We start from the raw sequence: 23,789 nt of genomic DNA on the forward strand, positions 1-23,789 counted from the left end.
TGAAAAGTAGTAAAAAAGTTAAAGATTAGGAGTAACTCAGTAGCATAACTCACTCCCTTCTACTTTCTTTATGATCGTCATTTTAGACACTGATTAATATCATCATCGTTCATCATCATTATTATCATCATCATCATCATCATCACCATCATCTTCATTCTCATCATCAGCAACACCATCATCATCATCATCATCATCACCATCATCATCACCATCATCATCATCACCATCATCATCAACACCATCATCATCAACACCATCATCATCATCATCATCAACACCATCATCATCAACACCATCATCATCTTCTTCACCATCACCATCATTATCATCATCATCATCATCAGCAACATCATCATCATCACCATCACCATCATTATCATCATCATCATCATCATCAGCAACATCATCATCATCACCATCACCATCATTATCATCATCATCATCATCACCATCATTATCATCCTTGTCATCCTTGTCCTCACCACCATCATCATCATCATCATGAGGGACACCAACTGGTTTCAGTTTTTAACTCCCCAGGATTTACAATGTTGGTGAACTTACCAGTAGTTCATTTACCAGGGATCAGTCAACGATGATGAAAAGACAATCACGGTATTCTGGTTCATCACTTGATGTTTCTTCCAGCTGGCATCTACTCAGACAAGATAGTCATTATAAATCTATCGTGGAGGATAAAAAAGATCAGAAATAGCTTATTTTTGTGCATTATGAATGTCACCTAGATATGTGTTACAGCACTATATAGATCACTGGCAAAGCAAATGATTTTTTAAAGGTGATGATGAGTGACTCTTGTTGATTAAACCTGTGCGAGCACTGCACAGGAGACTGATGCAGCAAAGTAATAGGACATTTTTATGTTCAGAATCAGTGTGCTGTATTAAAGGAGAACACAAAAATGAATACACAAAACTGACCGTCTACCTCCAAACCCACGATCAAGTCGGTCCAAAGTAATCAGATTTTCAAATGAGCATGAAAAAGGCACATCTTACTTTGTAAAATCACACATAACTTGTCAAACTTGATCTACAATACCACATACATGTATCCTTGATTCATTGTAAAAAAATCATAAATACATGTCAACTTGTCAAAATTGATTTACAATCACAGACAAAAACACTTGATTATAAAATGTACTGTACAAGAATTTCAGTGAGAGATTCAAAGAATAAGAAGAAAATGGTGGTTTAGATTTTAAAACTCTCTTATCTTAGTTTTCACCAGTAGTTCCCTATTTTCAAAAGTAATTGAAAATTAATTGCTGAGGAATATATGAAATTTGTATATTATTTTTATGACGACTTGATGCATAATTCACATTTTCTTGAAGACCTATTATTAAAGAGAAATCCTATGGCACTGTTCTTGTTTCAAGAGTAAGTTCTATGGCATTGCCGGAGCTTTCAAAAAGTCTTAGAAATTGTAAAGTATACCCCAATAGTTTCGTTTTCATCACACCTCTGGCATTGTAACAACTGTTTTAATAGTGAAACAATAATATTTGAATAAGAAATATAGGGGTGAGAAGGGTTTAAGCCATTCTTGGTGCTTCCTGCGAGTGTTGTTCAAGTTGGAAGTGAATCTTTTCCAGATCCCGTCAAGGGTTCTCGGGTTGCAGGAAGGTCAACAATGTAGAGAGTTTGGTCAAGATCTCTCAAGGACTATCTCTTCCCATTGACCTGGATTGTATTGATTATTAAAAAAAGGGAGAACAAGGATTATATTAAACTTAATTAGGTCAAGAAAAATCAATTTTACACAAAAACATAACCCTGCCTATTCCAACCTGGTCGCTGTTGCATAAAGGTTACTATTAGGGTAACTCTTTTAACATTTCCATTTCTGTTTTCTGTGATAAATATCACATTTTGTGTAATCATCAAGTTAAACTGATTATCTGTCAAAGTGTTCCCAAAATCTCACTGTTTACAGATCGGCATCATAATCGGTTATTCACCGAGACATGGATTCAAATTGAATTATATTTCAATTGAATCACCAGCTTTATCATTGACATAGATCCACTAGGAACACGATGAAATGCCATTTTCTCAGGATAAGAGATGCTCACTAGATTCAAACTTACGCCAATTGGGAAAATTCAATTTATATGATTGCAAATCCAGAATGTAGAATGCACACTATAAGAGGGTGTTGCAAGAAATTTGCAATCAGTTGGAAATCAAATCAATAATAAATCAAATCAATAATAAGTCTCACAATCAATTGTAAATTTGCACTTGATTGCTTGTCTGCTTCTTGAAACAAGAATCAGTTTTGCTATCGTAAAAATTGCTATATCAATTGTAAATTAGCAACAGATATTACAATTGATTACAAATATTTTTTGTCAACAGCCTCTAAGACAGTTATGTCTCTTCATTTAAATGTTTTATTTTGACACATTGATTTAGAATTGTGGTTTAAATTTACCATGTAAAACTTTTATATTCATTGAAATATTCATACGTTGACATAGTGGCTCAGTGGTAGAGGCAAGGTAGAGCCTCTACTGCCGGAATGGGAGGTCATGGGTTCTATCCAATTGTGATGCAACGTCTCTATGTGCTTCCAAAGGACTTGGATACTATTACCCCAGCTTTTGCCTGGCGGCAGTAATAATTTACAATGCACAAGTATGCATTTTAAAGGAATTAATTCCTGTCAGGTACCCATTTACCTCACCAGAGGGCCATTTCATAAAGCTATTCTTAAGTTAAGAGCGACTTTAAGAACGACTGGTGATCCTTTGAAATTCACCATTAAATGTTCATTTATGATTATTCAGGACGTAAGAAAGGATCACCAGTTGTTCTTAAAGTCGCTCTTAACTTACGTACAGCTTTATGAAACACCCACCTGGGTTGATTGCAGCACAAAGTGGATTGATTTCTTGCTGAAGGGAATTACATTATGGCTGGGATACGGACCAACGAACCTCTGTTTTAAAGTGTGAAGACTCATCCACTGGGCCGCAATACTCCACAAATATGCATGTAAAGGAAACATTTGAAAGCAATAAAGTTGCATACTTTAACTAAAGAAAAAATTGTTGATTGTTGATTTTCAAAATGAACTTTAGTATATGATTTGTGCACTAAGATTATTATTATATTATATATCATAAAGCTAAAGAAAGAATTCATCTTCAAATACCTCCTCTTTTCTGTTTTGAGGTGGTTGATTTTTTTCGAATTGAGCTTTAGTATATGATTTGTGCGTTCAGATTATCATTATTATAAAGCTATTAAAAAGAAAGAATTCATCTCCAAACACCTTCTCTTTTTTGTTTTGTTTTGAGGTGGTTGATTTTTCAAATGAGCTTCAATATCAGTAAAGTATATGATTTTGTGCTCTAAGATGGAATTTGATTAATATTGATAAAAGGAAACCGTGACATTGAGTTTGAACTGTGAAGTGATGTTTGTTTTTCCTTACACACACTGGCTGATCCAAGCGGAAATCTTATGATATCTCCCATATCATTATCAATTCAAGACAGCAAAGGAAAAGGATCTCGATTCTGTGCAATTTAATCATAAATCATCCTAAAAGGGATAACATCGCTAATGGAAACTTATGAGATTTAAGGCTCTAATTTGGGGCTGTAATTTCAGATGTCCGTAATGCTCCTTTGCATATGGTTCCAGTGTTGTTTAGACTCGAGAGGGCGGTCTATTATGTAAAAAAATCCCTACCCTTTTATTTTGCTTTTGGAATTATATTCTCAAGGTTTACTCTGCTGTATTGTCATTGCCTCAGCTGCTTTGCACACAGGACTGACTGACCCACAATGCAACACTCTGACAACGAAATCATTTTGATATATATATGCCTAGATACAACAAGGATATTATTTTCTGCTTTTTGTAACAACACTCGTATCACAATATTTTTCCAAGGAGCAAAATGATTACCTTCAATTCAAGCATTCCCTAGCACTCTAAAAAATATTGGGTAAAAATGCTCCATGAGGGTAATTATGTGTCCAACCAACATTGGGCATTTCTTTTGGGCATTTTTATTTATCCAGTGTGATGAAAATTTTGCCCATTCTTAAGTGATTCTTGCTTATTTTTTAACCTTACTGGATAATATGCTTCCCGCATTGGGTAAAATACTGCCCAAAATTGGTTGGACACATAACTACCCTCGTGCTGGTTAAAATTGTACCCAAATTTTTTTACAGTGCTAGCTCTTTTCAATAAAGATCAAATGACTATCACAATTTTATGACAGAATTCACAATATATTTCAATTGTTTTCAAAAACATTTGTGTAAAGACTATCATTGGGAACATAGGCCTTGCTTGAGACTAACCTTGATCAGGTTCTTTGTAGGTTGTAGTGTTCATCTCATATCTTTTGATTTCCATTCTGACTTTCAGTCCGACTCCATTTCTTCCATATATCTTTTGGGATGTCATACACATTTTTGCTTTAATGATTGCCTGTTTACTGCATTCTATGATAATTGAACAGCGCAAAATAATGTGGTGTTATCCTTTGTACATAGAGACTTACACCGGTCATTGTCTGGTGTTGAATATACAGTGTTAGTTGAACACCCATGGGTGTCATTACAACTCCTTTGGTTGTTACTTTAACACTCTCTGGTGTTTTGTTCAATTTCCAGGGTGTAATTTAAACACTTAAGGGTGTGATGCTCTAGGAACACCATCTGGTGTAAGTTTTAAAACCCTTGTTTTTATAGTGGACCTCTTTATGATAAAGTAAGATCCAATCTTACTCTAAAAAGTATAAATCAAGTCTATTCCCTTTTTTCTTTATCAAGCCTTGAAATCTATTGCTGATGTGAAACTAGTGATATTTTGTCATCACGTTAGCTTAGTAGAAAATCTGTCTTAATTGGATTCTTCCACTCAGGATTTTATTTGAAAACCAAACATTCTATCATCATATATTCACCAAGTGAAGTTCATTACAGCGTCTTCTTAATATATGCTAGCTCTGGTTTCCATTTAATAAAGATTTGTTATATTAACAAATGCACTATTCCTATTTCAAGTTTGCTTGGATTGAAAAGGGGAACAGCACACTCTCAGATCTTTTTTTTAACCAACCAAAAGTAAACTTAACTTTAAGAGTCATTTTTCATATGCTTTCACACTGATTGAAATTAATGTGTAGAAAGAGACAGTCTGAACGCTCATGGGCAGATTAATTATTTAGTCAATGGAATGTTCTGTTTGATCACATGTACGTTTTGTGATCATATTAGAAAGACATTGGATGCAGATCGTATATTTTGTTGATGCTCTTTATTTCTGATTTCTTCTTCTTGATCATACCCCACCCTCCCTCCCTCTTAATTTCCCCCTCTCTCTCTCCTGCCCCCTCTCTCTTGCCCTCCCCCTCCCCTCTTTCTTGCCCTCCCTCCCTTCTCTGCCCTCCCATCCCCCTCAATCCCTCCTTCCCTACCCCTCCCTCTGCTCTCCCTTTTTCCTTTTCCTTCTCCCTTCCCTTCCCTCTCCTCTCCTCTCTCCCTCCATCTCCCCTCTTCCCCCCTATCCACCATCCCCTACTAACACCCCTCCACGGTGCCTACAATCAGCTGACGATCCCATGGAAATAAGACAAGCGGCAAGTCGAAAAGCAGGACAGTTTATCGCTTAGCGTCACTTGGCGCACCTCCCCTCACACTCTCATTCATGAGCCTTGTTGTTGAACCTTTCATACCACCCACTCTATCCCTCTCTCTCTCACGCTCTTGCACCTCTCCTGGACATTATGTTATGGATATTTCAGGTGTTTTGCTTGTGATATGAACTTTATTATCTTGTGGATTGTGTATATACATTTCTCCTCTAATGGAAGATGTTCCCATTAAGGCTATCACCGAGGAACAGACTCAGGTAATTAAAGAAAATAATTTCTATTCAAATAATTTCTTGAAAAGGACTTGGTTTTTAACACTTATGTACCTCAAAGGTCTCTATAATACATAAAATCATAATGAGTATACCAAATGCTTCAAGCATTTAGATATTGTGTTGGTATCACACATGCTTGAAGGTTTGCAATGTATATAATATCATCAATGGGGTGTGTGTGTGGAAACTTGTTTATCTTAACATTGACAGATTTTGAGTCCAGTAATGACAGAAGTAGCAACTTTCTTTTGCCTAGAACAATTTCTCTGTAGGAATTGGGCAGGGACTGTGGAGTTATTTTGAAAGTAGGGGGGGGGGGGGGGCTGAGCCAAAAGTGGGGATGGAAAGGGGGAGAAGGGATAGATGGGGGGGGCTGAATATTCATGAAATCACAACTTGATGGTCATTTTCATGCTTCTGTATGGTTAGTGAAAAAGGACAGAGAGAGAGGGTGGGGCAAACTTGAAGGCAAATCACTCCTTCGCTTCTACATCCCTTATTAGGGGACTGTTTTCAAATAATATGAGGTTGCCAGTTTTTGCTATAAGTGGTACTCCAACCCTGGCGCATACAATATCTTAGCTTTGTCTGTAGGGTCCAATTTACCAGCCAAACGAGAAACACTATTTTATCTTTAGAGATTTTGCAAAACATCTAGTTCTATGACTTCCCTCTCGTAGATGAATCAATCATGATGTCATTACCCATGTTAAGCATGAAACAATCCTTTGATCTCCATTGATTTCTTATAATGAAAATAAAAGGATGTATGTAGCATTATTAAACAAAAATATCTTTTTGTATAGGCCTACTAGTCAATTCAGTGAGAAAAGCATGGCATACATTTATTGGGGGCGTTCTGAGTACAGTTTAATGAATCACATATACTGTAGTATGCTTTTCACACTGCACTTTTTGTCCTAAATTGGTGGGGCTAAGGGGGGGTCTTAGCCCCACCAATTTCCCGGGGTTAAGCTTAGCCCACTTCGTTTTCACACTACGTTTTAGCAAAGTGGGCTAGCACGGTAAATAGTACGGTACTATCTGGCCCTGCAAAACAGCAGGGTTAGCCGGCTTATTGTGGTGCTAGCTTCACAATTGCGGTGCTAAGAGATGCAGTGTGAAACGAAACAGGGCTAAGCAAAAGTTGGGCTAAGCATTAGCCAATCACAGAAGTCAAAATTGCACGTTAATTGCGCTCTGTATGGTAAAATCATCAATATGTATAAGCTGTGTGATTCCCCGGGGTTAAGGCCTTAACCCCGGCTATTAAGCAAATAGTATGGGGTTGAGAAAGACAATGTGAATCGAAAAAAAGATAGTATGGGGTTAAGGATAGTCCGAGGTTAAGGATAGTATGGGGTTAAGGAAATGCAGTGTGAAAAGCATATAGGTGGTGAAGATAAACACATTGCATCAATGCATTCAGAAATGACATCACTGTATACAGGTCAAGCACACACAGAATATTGTTCCTTTTGGTACTGTTCTTATTATTACAGTCTATTGTCATTTAGCGGTTACATGACTTCATTTTTTTTTTTTCTAGATTGCTATAGACACAGGCATATTGATCAGTTATGAATCTTTTACTGGAAATTTGTGAAAATTGTAAAGTAAAAACTCACAATTCACAAAATTCCAGTAAAGGATTCATAACTGATTGATATTTTAAGTTTACTGGATTAATCATAACATTCATGGGTTTTTAGACACAGGCATTTTGTAACCCCAATCTTTCTAGTAATACCAATTACCATGAGGATCAGGGGGACTATTAAAATTAGTTGATTTTCAGGGTTAAAACGTTTGAAATGTCTGGCTTAAACCATGATTACTTGTTTGTTGGTCAAAATTGTACTATTTTATTTATTTGTCAATGCAGAATTAGTGTAAGGCGGTGGGTGCAATATTGCAGTATACATGTGAGACCATTCATCAATTTTGAGTGATAGTTGGTTAAAAGTAAAGGCCTAAACAGCTGACCATAGGCATTGTAACTTTATTCATTATCCTGACTAAAAGCACTAAATTTTAGTTTAAGTGATGAACAATGCTAAATATGATTTTTCACCAATTATGGATCAATACATTAGTTTTCTAAAACAAAAGCACTATAATGCTTTCCTACCTATGGTATACTTCAGGGGAATGGGGGGGGGGGGCATGCCCCCTCCCCCTTGCATGGCACTAATTTGCCAGTAAATGTTGTATTTCCTTTGATTTGTTTTAAATGGCAAATCATATGTATGTGATGTTTTCTGGGTTGATATATTATAGAAAGAAGTGTCACACTGATTTGAAATTTGTCAGGGCTGCTAAAATGTAAGTAAAATATGAATAATCTATGTAAATCCTCCTTTTAAAATGCTGACAAGATAATGCACCTTGTCAACTTCTACATTATTGTGGGTGTTAGTTAAACCTCAATATCTTATGAATGCTTGACTTTCTGTGTTGTATACAATAGCTGAATAATTCTGAAATGTGATGAAGTATTCATGAGGCCAGCGGACATGCCAACCATATAGGACAAAAAAGTAATGGAAATATGAAAAATATGAGAGGAACATGAGAGAGAGAGAGAGAGAGAGAGAGAGAAAGGCATTTCCTGTATGGGTATAATAGAGTTGTTAATTCAATTCAATTCAACTTTGTTTAATTTGATTTAATACTTCAATCCAAAAATATTCAAATTTGGGGCATAAAGGAGGCAAAGAATAAAAGAGGGGGCATACCAGTAACACATGTATGCTATTTAGTAGAATGGTTTGAATCATGATGTCTTTGTCTTTTGATCTAAAGTTAGAATCTATGATAGTAATAGATGCAAGCTATATTGTTGATTGTAAAGCAATTTGATAGTGTATTTCATTGTGTCAGTGCAAGAACGCCCTTAACACCACACTTTTGCGTATCGCACGTGCGCAAAAACACCCTTTTTTTTTCTGCACCGATGCGGTGCGTGCCGTGAAAATGTTTTGCGCAGGGTGTCCTTGCACCGAGACAACAGTTTGTGCTGCATGAAAATGGCTGATAAATCATGAATATATGTTTTTTTAAATGAAGGAAATTGTAATGGGACGATACTTATTTTGGAGACAGAGAATCCTTGTGTGTTCTGTCAGAGGTAGGCAATAGTCTGCTGTGCAAACCCTTCACTCGAGTTAAGGGTCTGAATGTGCAGCCTACTCATGCCTTGTGTACTGAAGGCCCAATTGAAACAGCAAGTTTTGTGTGTGCTAGTCTTTGCGTGGAGACACACTTGCTGATCAAAGTTTCAATCAGGTTCTGTGCCTGCAGACTAGGTTGGCAGTGCTAGGCTGGGGTTTATGAAAAGCAGGTAGCACAGGTTCAAAATGTCATAAGTTTTTTTAAGGGCAGAACAGATTAGAGATGATTTCGCTCGTAGCTCTGTGATTGAGAATAATTTCAAGAAGTAAATTGTAATCCCATCTGGATTTATACACCCAATTAATAGCTGTGTTGATATCTGAGTACATGTATATATCACCCTCGCAGAAATGAGTATGTTTGTAATGTGAATATATTCATCTTCGATAATATGCCAGTTTGGAATTGACATTTATATAATATTGAATGCACTGGAGTGGTATATCAGATATTATTGCATTCTTCAGTTATTTGAATATTGCGGAGTCAGACGAGTGCAATCATATACCACAAAAGAAATCCAATATTATCATTATACATAGGTCCGTATTCTGAAGTCTTGTTTAACCTAGGTCATGGGCTAACTCTGTGCTAAATTATGGGAAGGGTCATTCCATGCCAATTCACCCAATGAATGTGCAATTTTGCACCCGACCCTCTCGGAATTTGTTGTAAATTGGTACACATAAAATTCACCATGGCCCACGCACAAAACAAAAAAAATTAGTCCAATTGGTCCGTCGGTTCTCGCGCTACGGCCCGCCCTTTTCTCCTTGTTTTGACAAAAATGGGCGTGACCCTCAACTTTCAATGGCCACTGCGTCGTAACGTGTTGACCAATTTTCATGAAACAGGTACCATTTATTAGGAAATTCAGAGAGGAATCCAAAACATGCATCAAATGATATATTGGAGCAATTTATAAGGTCGTGACCTTTGACCTTTACTTTGACCTTGAGTTTGACCCCCGGACAAATAATTTTTAAACTTGATTTTCATGTATGTTAATTATTAGTATGATATTGACAAAATATGTTAAAATCAATGATGATATTTTATTTCTTCACCTTTTAAAACTCTTCCAAAGATACCATGAAATTTCACTCTAGTCCTACATACTGATATTCATGTTCATGATTTCTTCCAATCTTAAGTTACAGTATGCATGCACATGAAAAGAAATTAAGCTCATCAGTTCACAAATGAAACATTAAACATTAATACATGAATAGGTATCTGTTTAGGCAATTTGATGTTCAGCAATATATGTCATATATCAAGGCTCCACATTAACTTTTTTTGGTGGTGGCCCGTTCGGGCCACCAAAACCATCAAATAATTTTTTTTGGTGGCCCGATATTAAAGTTTGGTGGCCCGAAAAATATAAAGAAACACATTAAAAATTAATCAAACAAACTTCTGAAATATTAATTCTGCAGCAACTACCACTAAGTTACTTTCACTTTATCATCTTGTATGTAAACCTTGTTTGCTGTTATTTTACTTTGCTAATTGGCTTGTGGTAAAATATAAATTGTTTCTATCGTTGTAAAAATGAAATGATTGAAAGAGAATAAATGAATTTTATTGTTTGCAGGTTGTGTGGACTTTTTTTTTTAAATCTCCATATAGACACACACTCATTATGGTAAAGTAAATAAATAGTGCATAGCAAACTCAGATAGATGTACAAAACAATGGTTTTTCATTTCTTCTTCTTTGAATCCTAAAACCTAGATTATGCAGGCCCCAAATCCAGTTTATTTCTGTTTTCTCTTTTGCAGCATATTATAGCAGGAGAAAATCACAGAAAAATATGCTGCAAAATTAGAACAATGCATAAAAGGGGGAAACAAATGAAAATAATTTTCAAAACGTATATTACAAAAAGAAAACAAAAAAATAAAAGAAATAAGTGAAATAAAACAAAAGAAAGAAAATGAAGAAAGAAAAAACAAAGAACAGGGAAAAAAAGAAAAGAAAAAATTTAGAGAGAAAAAAAAGAAAAGAAAGTGAAAGAAAAATGAATAAAACAAAATTAATATAAACATGGGGAAAAGGGGAAAATTAAAAAGCCATTGCGAATATTTTTTAACAGCTGTGACAACAGTCTATTCTGACTGGAATATAATTAAAAGCCAAGCAAATAATTTTCACTTACATTTTTCTGGGAATGGCACATTTCTATTTTTATATCCTTTAGTTTGGATTATTTTATTTTCAGTAGAAACATATTTTTTAATCAGGCATATTCAATGGGAAGGGGTATAAATGGTTAAACCACTGTAAAAAAAAAATGAAAGAAAAAAAATAAGAAGAAAACGGCAAAAGTTATATCTGGAAAAAAAGTGTGAGAAAAGTCCTTCCCTATATTTGCCAAAATGTTGGAAAAATTCACATTTCATATCAATGAAATGCCTTCCCAAAGTATTTACTTTCTCAAGAGTGGTTTAAGAAGTCATTTATAAACAAGAAAGAAAGAAACTGTCTGTTTATTTTTGGCTAGAAAAGACACAGCTTCGAAAGAAACCAAGTATCAACATACATACAAATGCACACGTGGGACTGTAATGTACTTGCCTATGTGTTTTTATGTGTATTAATTCATTTGGAAATCGGTCTTTTGTAGTCAAAAGAGAGGTCATAATTCCTCTTCTTAATGCTTGCAAACAATCAGGTTACACCAAATTTTCGTAATTAAGACTGTAGAATGTCATTTCATTGGTGTAAAATGTGACTTTGACTCAGATTTTTAAAGTTCTGTGGAAGATTTGTTAGCAGCAACATTTTTTATCGCAGCTCCCGGAGTCTGAATAGGCTGAGCTAGATCTAGAGCACAGCTGTATGCAGTGGCTTCATGCAAAGCTCACGCCAGCCGGCGCGGCGCGGCTGGCTGGATAATAGCTACTGTATGCTATAGCTGTAGGCCTAATATGCAAACTTTGTGTGTGTGTATTTGTGTGTAGATCAACAAAAAGGGCGCATGACGAACTGGGTTGTAATTTGAACTGTAGAAAGTTGATAAATGCGTGCAAAATCAGGAGAAAAATTGCGCTACTTTGAAAATTATTGGTTGCCCGATTCGGGCCACCAAAACTTAACATTTTATCAATAATGGTTGCCCGAGGTGAATTTCTGGTGGCCCCGGGCCACCGGGCCACCGCTAATGTCGAGCCTTGCATATATATACATATATATATATATATTCTTGTTAGTAAATAGGCATATACTCAACAATTTGATGATAAAACACTTTACTAACAAGAATATATATATATATATATATGATATATATTGCTGAACATCAAAATGCCTAAACAGATACCTATTCATGAGCATAAATGTTTAATGTTCCATTTGTGAACTGATGAGCTTAATTTCTTTTCATGTGCATGCATACTGTAACTTAAGATTGGAAGAAATCATGTAACTGGTAAACACTTTTACTAACATGAATATTAGTATGTGGGACTAGAGTGAAATTTCATGGTATCTTTGGAAGAGTTTTAAAAGGTGAAGACATAAAATATCATCATTGGTTTTAACATATTTTGTCAATATCATACAAATAATTAACATACACGAAAATCAAGTTAAAAAATTATTTGTCCGGGGGTCAAACTCAAGGTCATAGTAAAGGTCAAAGGTCATGACCTTATAAATCGCTCCAATACATTATTTGATGCATGTTTTGGATTCCTCTCTGAATTTCCTAATAAATGGTACCAGTTTCATGAAAATTGGTCAACACATTACGACGCAGTGGCCATTGAAAGTTGAAGGTCACACCCATTTTTGTCAAAACAAGGAGAAAAGGGCGGGCCGTAGCACGAGAACCGACGGACCAATTGGACTTATTTTTTTGTTTTGTACGTGGGCCATGGTGAATTTTATGTGTACCAAATTACAACGAATTCTGAGACGGTCGGGTGCAACCACTGGGTGAATCCAGATGGAATGACCCGGAAGCCAAAAATGTCATAACTTTGTTTACTTTGTATATTTTCAGTGTTTATTGCTCTCTTTCATAATGCTGTAATGATGAGGAAAACTGTGTTAGTAACTATATCCAGATCTGAATTATTTGAATGTTAAATGAGCTGTTAAATTGAACCTGTATGGTTAGAGATTTGTGTCACAAATTGGCTCTCCATAGATAAATACCAGTTGTGTTTATGATCTCAAAATAAGTTGGAACAAAATCGAATAAAATGACCATCCAAGTGTTTGTATAAAAAATATGAGCTAAACGGCTTTGGAAAAAAATGTGTAATTGCTGATAAATGAGCAAAATAAGCACTTATTTCCATAAAATGTTGGGTATTTTTCCGAACAATATTAATACACTGTCTGTCCCACATATGGCCTTTTGCGTTAGTGATCATCAGAATGACCGGTTGTCAGCTAAGAATTCATGATTTCATGAAGATAAGTTTATTTTAATGTACCATAATAGATCTATGATAATATGGTGGCATTTAACCTTGACTTTAAAGATTTTGTCATGAGATAATTGTTCACTGCAACTACTTTTTTTAACCTTTGAACCAGAGTTTAAATTAAACCTGACTTCATAAAATTTTGATTTTGATCATTGAAATGTGACTTCACTGTAGCTTTTTATGAAGTCATATATAGTATCATGTAGCGCATTGCATTGCATTGCTTAATGTGCACTTTGTCTATGTAGTGCGTATGAGTTGACCTCATGGAGTTGAATATCGTAACAACATTGCACACTTTTTTCTCTGTTAGTACAGGTATAAATGTGAAATACATTGGACACTTAATATGCTAACAATATTTCATGCAGGCAGTCAAAAATCTAGAAGGATAATTCATTAATGGTGTTACTGTATAAAAAAGTGGTGTTATTGCATAAAAAAGTGACCTGTATGTCTATGTTAGTTTGTGTGAAGATATTTCTAAAATTGATATTGTTCTTTGGCTTTTCAGAGTCCACCAAGGGTACCCAAGTTTGTTTGCCATCTTGCACAGGTAGTGAGAGATCAAATCTTATATGATTTCTTTGTCCCATATCATTGACAAATTTGACATTTTTGTTTGTGTCGAAAAAGATATACTCCAAATGTAATACACAGTAAAAATGTTGTTTAAATTTTATACAACACTCTTTACCATATGAATTAATTTTACAGTTGTTTAACAACTATTCTTAATATATTGAAGATTAAGGCCCGTATTCTGAAGTCGGGTTTAACTTAAACTCAGGTTTAAAGTTGTGGTTTAAGTATGGATAGCCAATTGTTGCATATATCGCTAACAGTAGAGATATCATATATCAGCTCATTTGGCTCTCAAATCATTCATAATTGTCTAGGAAGTATAAAAAGATGATCGTCTTTACCATCGATGAATCAGGAAAGAGCACAGTAAACACAAGATACATACAACTTAGTAAAAATTTTGACACTTTTGGCTTCCCATAACTTTAGTGCAGAGTTAGACCATGGTCTTAGTGTTAAAAATCAAACTTTGTTGTTTAAGATTTTAAACATGTGTTTAAACTGTTAGTTTAAACAACTACTTTAAAGTTTAAACAGCATTTTTACAGTGGTATGTGATGAATCATGTTTGCTACTTATATGGTATAATGCTAAATTTAGCATTGCAGGCTTCAGCTTTCCATTTTGATTTGAACTTTGTAGCTGAATTCTTGTTTCGACACCTGGTGGATGTCTTAATCCAGTCTGTTGAAAAAGACAGTATGACACTTACCTTGAGGTCGACAGTCTGGAAACGGTGTCATCGCTATTTTCGATGAAGTAGAGAGACACGTTGACCCAAGTGATTCCTTTTCTCAGGTCAAACTTGAAATTGAAATTAAAACTCATTCAGACTAGCAAATTAAAGGTATTTCAGAGTGTTCAAATTCATATACATTGTAGAGGTGATGTGGCTCAGTGAATAAGTCTCTGGACATTGAACCACAAGGTCCGAGGTTCAAATCCCACTGCAGCACTCGCATCCTTGGCAAGGCATTTATCTACATTTGCCACTCTCCAGCCAGGTGTAGTAAATGGGAACCCGGTAGGAAGGAATTCCTTGAAAGCTTGCGCCCGATCAGGGTAGCTGTGCTAAAGCCGGGGTAATAGTATGCAGCACTTAGGAACATTGTATTAAGCGCTGTATAAATGTTGCATATTATTAGTATTATTATATACATTGTGATAATGACATATGTTGAGAGGTGTATTCTTCAGACTCGCATCATGTCACAGTGTGTGTGAATTTTCAACAAAAATAAATCTAGTGTTCAAATTCAAATAAATGGTAACATTGAATCAGATATTGAGCGCCTTCTCCACTCCCTGGGTGGCATCCCAGGAAGAGTTTCCACACTCAATTGCGAGGTATGCTTTCGTATCCAAACTGGGTACCCATTTAGCACCTGGGTAGAGAGCGGCAAAGTGTGGTTTGATGCCTTGCCAAAGGATGCTAGGTCAGCGTCTGATTTGTCACACATTCAGACTCCTGAGCTACGAATTCATTGATTCCCATTCGAAAGCACACTCCTCAACCAATTCCTTATTTACGTCTGCACGGTTTTTTGTAAGTGTGAACGACTCGCCGTATACCTGACTAACTTGACTTGCTCACTGACCTGAAGAGTAATGAATGGTAATGAGCATGCCCAACGAGATCTTCATTGATCTGTGTACAGGAGAAACTAGATTCCAAATGATCCGAGTATACAGTATAGGCACGCTTAGCTGATTGTGCACCCTCATCGTGTGCCCTTTGGGAGGGGAGGGGGCATTTCGGTGACAAATAAAAAGTACAGTGTTGTCAACTAAAATCAAATCAAAATTTGTTCAAGACTAGGAACAGACCACAGTGTTTTGCTGTTGTTGGATGGATAGAAACTGTGGTTCACTTATCCCTCTCACATAAGAAGATTTTTTTTTATTAGACTCCGGTCCACAGCTGTATATATATATGTTAAAGTCTGACTTTCTTTTGTTTTTGTGACAATTCAGTGAAGCTATACACATATATTTGGTGTACAATATTTCATAGATTAATTAATCTGTAAAGGTTGTGATTATTGTTTCAAGCATTTATTTAATTGCTTAAATATACAAAGATCCTGTAATAGCCCAGTGAATTTTCACTCATAATATGTAAACTTAATTTCGCATTGTATCGTTGATGCATTGTTTAAGATTAAAAAAAAAAACCTTGAATGAAATTTCAATGAAACAAATGACTTTGTTTAACATTTGCCATGTGAAGTGCTTCCAATGATACAAATCAGAATGCTTATACTGAGCCAGGGAATTTTCTAAGACAGAAAATATGACTTTTTTCTATTGTCAGGGATTTAGAAATAAGAATTTGAAAAAGAAAATACTTTAATTCAAGATAGGCCTACTCTTAAATTACCTTTTATATATTTTTCATCATTGACCTTCTTCAGGGGTGTGAGAGTTCAGATTTTTATCTGATTTCAGATTTTTTTCGTTTTGATTTTCAGCTTAATTTCAGCTTATTTTTGGCTTTCCTCTGTACAAAAAGTATGGGAGCTCTTTCTATTTCAGACTTTTTCTACAAGTTTCAGCTTTTTTCAGATCTTTTTATTTGTGACCACTCACACCTCTGCTTCTGACAGTTGGCAGTGTGAGTAGCTGAAAATAAATTTTTGAACCCTTTTAATGGGAAAGCTCAACCCAGTTCCCACCTCACTGCAATACATCAAACTGAAGAATAGCAACTTAATTTCTCAGTGTGAAAGGCTTTCTATGAAGGAAATGTAATTTGTATTGATGGGGGCATCGTCCTTTTAAGATGCTTTCATTTGTGTTTGATACCTTTACTTCTCTTGAGGGGAAATTAATTTGGTATTGGTTCTCATGTGCATTCACCATGCTATTTTGTATCAAGTTAGATGTACCATAATCAGTTGATGGGAGCAAAATGCTGCACGACCAATACATAATAACATCATAGCCGAAGCAATTTTTCGGACCATTCTACGCAAAACGTTATTTTCCCCTTCTAAGTCAAATTTTCCCCACTTATTTCATTCCAAACTTTTGAATGAATAAAGGGATGAAATAGAACTCGCATAGTAAATTTGGTCTGAAATATAAAGTTGATATTTTATAGGTTAGATGTGCACCCTTCTGCTTGGTGAGCGATTTGCGCCCTTCTGCCAGTCATGCGATGAATTCTAAAGAATTTAAATTATGTTTAAGAACAACATTCATGGCCTATAATCACGATTGACGGACAGATGCAAGTAAATTTTAGCAAATCGGATATCGATAATCTTGAGCAAAGTGTTGTGATAAAATTTAGAAACAGTGTCACTTCCTAGGGGTCATGCATGCAATGTAGTGTAATTTGTATGGTGATCACACTCATTTCATACACGTACCTGCTTTTGGAAAATGCCCCCCAAACAGGGGAGCTTTTTGTTGCGATCCACCTTACCTTCCAAGGCAGTGGAATCCTAGATGAGCATGGCTTCCAGTTAGAGCGGGATTAGGGACCGTGCGAGCTTTATCTTCAGGCATCGCATAAAGTTGCAATCGCAGAGGCCGCGCATGATTCTTCCGAGGTGGACATCGCTGGGCGCTCCCAAGACTCCGGGCTGGCCACGGCAATACGTGATTGGGTTTCGTTTCTATTACATTAAAGATTGGTATGGTCGGTAGGATTTCAGAGATCTGTGACGGTTCCACTTATGGTTTTTTGTTGTGTTTATATTCCATCCCTGAGAAAGTTGCAGCAGGAATAGGTGTGGGAAAGAGATGGCTATCAATCTTTCTATATCTTGGGGAGTATTTTTAGGTTTTAAAGGAAAGAACTAGTTAAGGTGGGGAGCGTGCATAAGGGACATTGATGCGATCAGATGAGGAGAATGATTCGACTGTGGACACCCCCTCTAGCACCTAACCCTGTTGATAACTGTAAGACAATCGCTATCAGATTTTAAAAAATGATAGCATTCTGTGAATCTATAGATAATTGCAGAGTGTGGTGCACTCATAGCCTCACACCAAGGCAGAAGTTATTTATTCATTTATTGATTGATTTAGTTATTTAAATTACATTTAAAAAAAAAGATCATATCAAAACTCAATAACTTTTTTTTGGGGGGAATAATTATTAAAAGCCAGAAGCTTGACAAGGATGACTCCTTTTTATATGATTTTTTTAAAATTAAATGTCAGTTGTTCTTAATACATTATGACTGTCTGATTTATATATTATAAAAATTGAATCATCTAATTTTATTTTTAATTGAGTTTGGATTATTATGACCCATTTATGAAGATGGTGTCGGCCATTGTAGTCTAAGTTCAAATATATTGGCCCGAATTCACAAAGGTGGTTTTGAGAACCCATGGTTGAGTCCATGGTTTATGCAGATTTTCTGTATAAATTACGCTTATTTTACCGCATATCGGGTGTGTGTTTAAAAAATTCCAATGCTGATGCGCGCTTTTGTCACAGTGCGCCAAAATGACGCCTGTTACCATGGTTAGATACGCTATTTTATTCATGAGTCCACTGTTTGAATATTGGGCTCATTAATTCAAAACAGTGGACTCATGAATAAAATAGCGTGGATAACCACGGCAACAGGCGTCAATTTGACGCACGGGGACAAAAGCGCGCATCAGCATTGGACATTGTTTAATATACGCGGTAAAATAAGTGTAATTTATACAGGAAATCTGCATAAACCATGGACTCAACCGTGGGTTTTCAAAACCACCTTTGTGAATTCGGGCCGTTATGTCCTTGCAGAAATGTGATGCACCTAAACTGTAATACAAAACAGTATTTGAAATGGTAATTGCCCTATTTAGAAGGGCACTGTCTCCAAGATAGTGAGGTGTCATGAAATATATCATCTTTAATTTCCATATTCTGCTTACATGTAGCTTGAATAATTTCAAGCCCATGAACATTGTTGTAGCTATTTTTCACCAGAGTTTGGCTTGTTGGAAGTATTTTGTAAGGATATTTCAGTTTGCAAGCAAAATTTCAAGTTTAGTCACTTCATCTACATGTCTGTAGATTCGATATAAATGATATCAGTGTTATGAAAATCGGAAGGGGGGTGGGATATGCTTGGGGATATTTTTTGTTTGTTGTTTAGTCCCATATTCTTTGATATTAAGATTCCTTGCAAGGAAAGCATAAAGTTACTTTGTTTTGTTTTTGTCTCGCCTGCATAGCAGAGCGAGATTATAGGTGCCGCTTTTCTGACGGCAGCGGCATCAACATAAAATCTTAACCAAAGGTTAAGTTTTTGAAATGACATCATAACTTAGAAAGTATATAGACCTTATTCATGAAACTTGAACATAAGGATAATGAAGTATTACTAAACATCCTGCTTAAGTTTCTGGTCACATGACTAAGGTTAACGGTCATTTAGGGTCAATGAACTTTGGCCAAGTTGGGGGTATTTGTTGAATTGCCAATATAACTTTAAAAGTTTATGGATATAGTTCATGAAACTTGGACATAAGAGTAATCAGGTATCACTGAACATCCTGTGCGGTTTCAGGTCAGATGATTAAAGTCAAAGGTCATTTAAGGTCAATGAACTTTGGCCATGTTTGGGGTAATTGTTGAATTGCCATCATAACTTTGAAATTTTATGGATATAGTTTATGAAATATGGACAAAGGGGTAATCAAGTATCACTTACATGTCTTAGGTCACATGATCAAGGTCAAATTAACATAGTATAATATCATTATATGAATGTTTTTTTTTAAATACTTATTTTGTAGTAGTTTTCAAAGTTATACCACTGCTGCTATATTGAATTTCATAATGCAGGCGAGACTGCCAGAGGCGCTCCACTTGTTTATTTCATTAAATCACATATGCATGAAATGTTTGTATTATCTATTCTCCCTTTTGCCTTGTCACAAAAGAATTCACAATATCATACAGTATACATGAAGTGATAATAATGGTGGTGGCACAGCGCATCTTTTATTCATGGGAATGCCAGTCATTTTTTTTTTGCCAGAGAGATTGCCAGTGTGCTTGATTTAGGCTGATTACTTTTGTGTACATAGATAGTGAGCATCTTTGAATTTCTACATTCACAGGATTAAAAATTGATGTTTATTCAGGATTCAAACAAAAATAATTAGTGAGAAAAAATTTGGGGTGTAGAAGAATGCAGTGTCCCACAGTGTGTTCAAAGTGTGGAACAAAATGTGAAATCACCTACACACTGTTAAGTCTGATCATCACAACAGTGTGAATCATGCATCGACATAATCGACTATGTGAACACGCTGTGAACAGTCACACTGTCGAGGTGTCCACAGTGTGAAAATATCTTAACACTGCCACAGTGTGTTCACAGCGTGGAGCACAATGTGAAAACACCTTTACACTGTTAAATTTGAGCATTTCAACATTGTGAATAACGCATTCACATAGTCGGCTATGTGTACACGCTGTGAACAGTCACTCTGTTGAGGTGTCCACAGTGTGGAAATATCTTCACACTGTTAACTTTGAGCATTTTAACAGTGTGAACAATAATTTCACATGGTCTACTATAATCATGAACACACTGTGTCACACTGTTCTTTCCAGTAGGGTCGATTCATTAGAAAGCCCAAATTAAATTCAAACAGCTGAAAAAAACCCTCCAAATTTGAATTAAAAAGGCTGAAAAACAATCCAATGACCACTTCACTATCCAAAATTGGAACGTTGGACAATACTGGAGTATAATTCACACTATTGACCCTTTCTCAAAACTTGAGACGGACCTCAAAAGTACATACCGCTTGGGTACAGACACCTGTTAAAAGGACAGTTAGAGCACTGAACCAGAAGGATGTATGGATAGAATGGAGTGCTTCGCCTGGAGCTAAACGTCAACATTCTCACTCTTCTCTTACTTACCATTCCTTGTTGCAATCTATAATTCAATTGGTTGATTCAATTTCAAAGTCACTCAAGGCTACATTAGCTTGGTGTATACCCTACGAGGAAATATTAAAAGGAAAACGAGGATGGAGCAGGAGTTCGCGGCCGTGAACTCTGTTATGTGACTTCATCTCTATGGTTTTTAATGTAAGGTTTGAAATCACAGTGGGCTATAGTTTTAACTATCCCCCCTTCCGTGGTCAATATCAGTTTATCATTTCCCATGCTGTACTACACCTATATAGGCTTTTTTTATAAACTATGCCCCCTCAAGCAGTCAATATCAGTTTTTTTTCTCCAGTTATTCCATCCATGGACGTTCGTGCATCAATCAAGAACTAGGGCTTGGATCAGCTGCCATGAAGCCTAAGTGAAGAAACATCAATAAATAAGCAATTTGCTCTGAAACCTAATTCGTTTAAATGGGTTATGTCCTTATTATCCCAAATGTTTCATGGATGTTAAGGGGCCTGTAGGGTGGTAGATATTTATGTTCAGGAAAATGTACCCATTATGCAGATTTGTTAATGACATCTCAATTAATTTTGCTGTTTGATTAGTTTATAGTTACAGCCAAGATGTTACCAAACAAGTGTTCAATATCATCATGATTGATTGTTTAAAGGGATGGTCCAGGCTAAAAATATTTATAGCTTAATAAATAGAGTAGAATTCACTGAGCAAAATGCCGAAAATTTCATCAAAATCGGATAACAAATAACAAAGTTATTGAATTTTAAAGTTTAGTAATATTTTGTGAAAACAGTCGTCATGAATATCCATTAGGTGGGCTGATGATGTCACATCCCCACCTATTCTTTTGTATTTTATTATATGAAATTAGGTTTATTCAAATTGTTTCCTCCAAGAACTAGAAAAATTGGATTGACAACTGATTTAGTGCATTAGATATTTATTGCTGCAACTTATTTCATTATAAGGGAGACATTATTAACACAAGTATGAAATAATGAAAAAATTATGATTTTATATATGTAATAACATAAGAAAACGGAAAGTGGGGATGTGACATCATCAGCCCACCTAATGAATATTCATGACGAATGTTTTCACAAAATATTGCTAAAATTTAAACTTCAATAACTTTATTTGTTATCCGATTTGATGAAATTTTCCGGATTTTTGCTCAGTGAATTCTACTCTATGTATTAAGATATAAATATTTTCAGCCTGGACCATCCCTTTAAGCGAAAATAGTATAAATTAAGTGCTGTGTCCCTCAATAAAGTTCTTTTGATTTTTCCCATTTATTCATTTCAACATGGAACTAAAGCTGTAAATACTCAGGCTAATTGTATGAGAGTTATGCTACGGTCACAAATACCTATACGAACACCGCACAAACAATTTTTATTTATACATAGCAATAAATGGTATGAAATCGTTCATACGGCATTTGAAAAGGTATTTGTGACTGTAGCATTACATGTATAAAGGGTTTCAACTTTAGAAAATCATATATACATCTACCACAAGACACTCTCAATATTTTTTTTACTTTTCCTATTTTCTACATAAAACCTTACTTGTTTTGTAGTATTCCTCTTAAAAATGAAATTTGTGTAATGAAATGGCTGGTGTTTGCCTTCAGAATCATGAAACTGTTTATTATTGGATTATTTTTTGATAAAAGTTGAATGAATGTCATTCTGATGAAATTATTGTCAAGATGGGGTCACATTTTGATGAGATCTGCTGTTGGTTTTCATAAAGAGTTACAACTATTGTAACTTGACATTATAGCAGCTACCATGGTAAAAGGGCTGAGCAGCCAATCAAAATCAAGGTTCCCATGGTAGTTGCAATAATGGCAAAGTTGCAATAGTTGTAAATCTTTCTGAAAACTGGCCCCTGTACTGAAAAATGAACGGAGTTAAAGAAAAACAATAAGACAAAAAATTGGAAGACAGATTGATGAAAACTGTGTTCATCTAGGTGGATCTGAATGGATTTGTTTTATGACGCAATTTATTTCTACACCTTCACCCACTGTAGTAGAAGCTGGAGGGCAGTGGAGGCATATGTTTCCATGTCATCTATCTGTCCGTCCATCTGTCTATCCACCCACCTATCAGTCTATCCTGTTTTTATTCTCATGTATACTAATTGAAATGTTTGATGGATCAACAAAACTCGGTCCAAGTTTGCATATTGGAATGATGACGGTTTGGATAGGTTTGGGGATAGCAAGGTCAAAGAGCACATTGGTCATTATTTGAAAATTTTAGAAGTTGCCTCTGTGCTTGGTATAATATTTCTAATCTGGCGGTGGCAAAGGCATAAATTTTCACTGAGTGCTATCGAGAATCCATTTAGTTTAACTACACATCTCGGAGTGTGCTTTATTTCGTCAAAAGACAAGGTAGTTTGATTTATTTTGTAGATGGCTCCTTATAATAAAAGGGATGTTTGTTTACAAGATAACCGCTTAATGGTTGCATGGTGCTAATACTACAGAGGAAGTTGAATAGTAACACTTGCAGTAACTGTCAAATGGATGGCGCTGATTAGACAACTTAAAGGACAAGTCCACCCCCAACAAAAAATTAATTTGAACAAAAAGAGAAAATCCAACAAGCATAACAGATTAACACTGAAAATTTCATCAAAATCAGATGTAAAATAAGAAAGTTATGACATTTGAAAGTTTTGCTTAATTTCACAAAACAGTTATATGCACATTCTATTGGGTATGCAAATTAGACTGGTGATGTCATCCACTCA

The sequence above is a fragment of the Lytechinus pictus genome, chromosome 10 (genome assembly GCF_037042905.1).
Source record: "Lytechinus pictus isolate F3 Inbred chromosome 10, Lp3.0, whole genome shotgun sequence".
NCBI lineage: Eukaryota > Metazoa > Echinodermata > Echinoidea > Temnopleuroida > Toxopneustidae > Lytechinus > Lytechinus pictus.